This window comes from Triticum aestivum, chromosome 7B (genome assembly GCF_018294505.1).
Source record: "Triticum aestivum cultivar Chinese Spring chromosome 7B, IWGSC CS RefSeq v2.1, whole genome shotgun sequence".
NCBI classification, from domain to species: domain Eukaryota; kingdom Viridiplantae; phylum Streptophyta; class Magnoliopsida; order Poales; family Poaceae; genus Triticum; species Triticum aestivum.
The window spans coordinates 530,460,481-530,465,258 of NC_057813.1; the positions used below are offsets into that span (position 1 = coordinate 530,460,481).

The window sequence follows — 4,778 nt, forward strand, 5'->3', positions numbered from 1 at the left end:
ACTATTCTAATAATACTTCCGCACTGCATGCTCAATGCAAGTGCACCTCATTGTTTGAACCAAGTGTGCTGCACAACTCAAGCGAGTGAACTTCGTGTCGAAAAAACTGCACGCGTTGTTTTTTGGTACTGTTTTCGCTCTAGTTTTTTAACCGCGTAATGGAACGACGCATATAATATTTCGTTGGAAAGCTATGGATTAGGCGCAACTTTGCCATGTTAAACACTTTTCGAGATTTCTCATGGTTTAAGAGCAGTTTTGAAAATGGTGCGGCGGATGACGAGTGACAGTGAGCGTTTTTTCGCATTTTTTATAAACCGCTCGTCGGAATGAAGCAAATGATACGCCTTTGGATAGATATCGTCGAGGCGCATCTTTTTATTATATAAATTTTTCTCTAATTCGTTACGGTTTAAGAGCAGTTTCAAATTTACTAAATTGCGGAATTCCGTTTTTCAATTTTTTTTCCAAATTTCCGATACTGTTTTCGCTGCAGTTTTTGAACCGTTTGTCGAAATGAGGCGTGCGATACGCCGTTGGAAAGCTACGAACGAGGCGCAACTTTCATATGTTGAAATATTTTTGAGATTCCTTATGGTTTTAAGTTAATTTTGAAAATCGTGCGGCAGATGACGAGTGGCAGCGGCTGTTTTTCGCGAAATTTTTGCAAACCGCTGGTCGGAATGATTCAAGCGATACGCCGTTGGAAAGATATCGACGAGACGCAACTCTTTCATGTAGAACACTCTCTCTAATTCTTTATAGTTTAAGAGGAATTTTGAATTTTCCAAAATGCGGACACTCTGTTTTTCGCGACACCCAAATCGACGTGGGTACTTCATCTGACTGAAAACTGCACTGCATCAGATGAAAAACCGCACTGCATCAGACGGGTAAGAGACTGCATGGTTTCTTTTATTCCATCGTAATTTTTTTCAAGGACTAGAAAATAGAGTGCACTTCACATCGGGTGTAAATAAACCACAACACTATCAAGAAGTGAACCGCATTACCTTTTTTCACTTTCGTAAATTTTTTTTTGCATTTACGGGATGAACAACATCATACGGCCGACCATACTACTTCAGAATGAAAACCGCACTGCATCGGACGGGCAAGCGAGCTGCATGGTTCTTGTACTCTTTTTCTATTTTATTTTTATGAATAAGTTCTTTTTTTATGAACGAGAGTGGACAACAGAGATAAGGCCAAGTGAACCACACCAAGAGAAAAAGTGAAACGCAACACGAGTCTAAGTGAAACGATGAACCATACCATTTTTTTGTTGTTTTTTAACTTTTTTTATAAGTGCATCCGAGCTGCATGCTGAGAGCTAGTGAGCTTCATCTTTTTTGGTCTTTATTATATTTCTTTTTTATTTACCCTATTATTTTTGTTTTTTCTAATTTCCATTTGATTAACCTACTTGGACGAGTGAGGAGTGTAAACTGCATGTTGTTTATTTGAAAAGAGCCAAAGCGTACTTCATGAATCGGGAAACATCTTTTCTTCTTATGAGAAGTGGACCATGGAGTCCCTCGAAGTGCACTGCATTGTAGTTTTCTTTTTTCCAGTTGTTTTGCCAAAGTGGGCAACTTTTGCAATTAACACAGATGTCCTTCAATATGTAAACAAAAAAGTGAACGGCAAAAATCGGAGCGTTGTTGTAGCCGGTGCTGACAGTACGGAAGTGTACTGCTTGGGGAGTCGGCAATGGCCCGGTGAGTCTGATGGTAAAAATAGGTCTAGTGGCAGTGTGAGCCGGGGCATCCGGGAGGCGGAGTTCACCTTTTCTCTTTTTTTGTTGTTTCCCCATCTCCTGCAAAAGCAAACTGAACCGTAAGAACAATGGATAGAAAACTGCAGTGCACTGAAGATTTCCATCCAAAAAACAAAAAAGTGAGTCTAAAGTGTACTAATGAGAGTAGCGAACCATAGCAAAAAACACTGAACTCCACGCCGATGTTTTTGCTCCCAAACCATGTATGCATACTCGATATCGTCCATGCCCAGACTGCACACACACATGATCCGCACCACACAACAAGACTCTGAATTTCATTGGCGCACTTCACAAACTGCACAGGAGCTTGTGGGTGCTAGAGCAGTGGGTGTCCTCGTCTTCCCGATTTGACCCTAAGGATGAAGAACAGATGCGGCATGACTTCGTGGGACAACAGTAGTTGCTTCAAAAGTCTCCGGCGGTAAGGAATCGGTTCAAAGAGAAAAAAACTAACACTTGTCATGGGATGGAGGCAAACCTGCAGTCAGGAGCAGAAGCGGTGGAGACAGCAGCTAGCAGTGGAGCAATCGAAGGCCACGAGCAACGGATCAAACGACCTTCTTTGCACACCGCCGCCTGCTGCTATGCTCCCGTAGCTACTACCGCCACTGCACCTCGCTAGACTGGAAACCAAACTACAGCTCCTCGATACGCATGGGTGCAGTGCACAACACGTACCGCCATAGAGAACAAATAACCTGCAAGATAGTAGAAAGTGCACCGCAAAGATGTTCTTAGTGAGCTGCATCTATTTTAAGAAATTATACACCATTGTCCTTACAATTTTGCAAAAAAACAATTCCCCCCAAAATAACATAGAAGTGAACTCCCATGTACTATTTTTTCTGCAAAGTGAACTCCTTTGTCAAATACACTGTGCTGCAATTCTGGACTGAAGGCGGAGGTGGAGTCCTGGATCATACACAAAATTTTCAAAGAAAAAGCAATGAACTGCACAAAAGAAGCCCTGAACCGAAAACTATGCGAAACACTTTCAAACAGAACCGCGAACACCTGGCCGGAGGAGCTGCAACAGAGAGCTGGCTGAGCTGCACTATAGCGAGAGGTGACCCTCCTAGTCGTCAAAGGGAAATGCAATCCATGGTCAACCAAACTGCATGCTAGCGCGGACTGCAGAGATCCCTCTCGCCCAGGAGCCACTTGAGGCATCAGCGACCCATCAGCCATCAAGTCTAGGATGGGGAGGAGGTGTGATGTGGGAGCTGGCCCGGCCGCGGCGGCACGGGTCCAGGCAGGTTCGTCTTCGTGGCGAGGTGGTGGCCAATCACGTCGTGCCTCTACTACGGTAGCCTCGGCGTACTGAACATCCACACTGCCTGAACCGCGCGCCAGGAGCCCAGTCAGAGGAGCTGCTCTCACAGGGGGGGTGTTGGTGTGGGGGGTGAATCACGTCGGTGCAGAGGATCAATGGCTCGGAAAGCCACACGGGGAGGCAGCGCGCAGCTCCTGCAATGCCTCCTTTCGGAGCAGGGCCTGACTTTTGGCGCCCCTCAATAGAGCACCTCGCTGGTGGGGAGGGGATGCAGGGAGGCCACGATGGGGTGGCAGGGAAGGACCCACGCCAGTAGCAGCGCGGGGCATCTGCGGGCGGCACGTCTGGATCCACACCAGCAGCTTCACGAGGCGTCTTGGGGTGGCGCCGCCGGATCCACGCCGGCAGCCGCACGGGGCTCCTGGTGGCGGTGTGCCCGGATCCACGCCAGTAACCGCGCGAGGCGCCTGGAGCTGTTGGGAGGCGCGCCTGGATTTGCCGAGAAGGAAGGGGCCGTTGGGGAGCCGCGCATGGGATTCACCGAGAGGTGCTCTATGGGGGAGGGGCGAGTTGGATCCGTCAATGGAGGGAGTTGGACGGGCGCTGGGGCGGCACCAGCAGTGAAAGGTTGAGGGTAGGTGGAAGGAGGAAGAAGGTGGGAGGGAGGGGGGTCGGGCCGGTGCAGGGCGCCAGCACGGCGCCGGAGGAAGGAGGTGGTGTGGCGGGGATGAAGCGGCGGCGCCGAAGGAAGGAGGTGGTGCGGCGGGGCCCGGGCGACGGCACCGGAGAAGATGGAGGAGGGCACGGGAGTGGAGGAGGTGGGCGTACGACAGTGGGGGGATTGGGATTTGGTTAGTGGAGAGAGAGGGGCGCTTGGTTTTTCGCGTGCTTGTGGTTTGGTTCGGTCTGCACACGCGATTAGATAGGGCGTGACGCAGTTCGTTTTGTTAGCAGAATAAGCGTTTTGTTAGCAGAATAAGGTCTTAAGGGGTGTTATTAGAATAGACCCACCCTAAACATGATCATGATGCCCTCATGTCCGTATTTTATTTTATCTACACCCCTATCTCTAAACATGTTATAAGAATGATCATGATGCCCTCATGTCCGTATTTTATTTTATCTACACCCCTATCTCTAAACATGTGGACAGATTTTTCGATATCGGCTTCCGCTTGAGGACAAGCGAGGTCTAAGCTTGGGGGAGTTCATACGTCCATTTTGCATCATGCTTTTATATTGATATTTATTGCATTATGGGTTGTTATTACAAGTTATTTCACAATACTTATGCCTATTCTCTCTTATTTTACAAGGTTTACATGAAGAGGGAGAATGCCTGCAGTTGGGATTCTGGGCTGGAAAAGGAGCAAATATTACAGACCTATTCTGCACAGCTCCAAAATTCCTGAAACTTCACAGAAGTCGTTTTTTGGAATTAATAAAAAATACTGAACGGAAGAAATACCACAGGGGGGCCACCCTACCCCCTGTGCACACTCCCCTGCTTCGTGGGCCACCTGGCAGCCCTCCGGTTCCAATCTTCTGCTATATGAAGTCTTTTACCCTGAAAAAAAAATCATAAGCAAGCTTTCCGGATGAAACACCGCCGCTATGAGGCGGAACCTTGGCGGAACCAATCTAGGGCTCCGGCGGAGCTGTTCTGTCGGGGAAACTTCCCCCCGGGAGGGGCAAATCGTTGCCATCATCATTGCCATCGAT

General features: G+C 48.2%; 1 long non-coding RNA gene across 1 annotated transcript; it reads right to left on the reverse strand.

Annotated features, from left to right (window-relative positions):
• Window positions 1–1,533: 1,533 nt before the first annotated feature.
• Window positions 1,534–3,947, reverse strand: LOC123161437 (uncharacterized). Its single transcript, XR_006480698.1, has 3 exons — window positions 2,262–3,947; window positions 1,934–2,136; window positions 1,534–1,819 (listed from the first exon to the last, which is right to left on the reverse strand). It is a non-coding gene; the product is annotated as an uncharacterized lncRNA (long non-coding RNA).
• Between the last annotated feature and the right edge of the window lie 831 nt (window positions 3,948–4,778).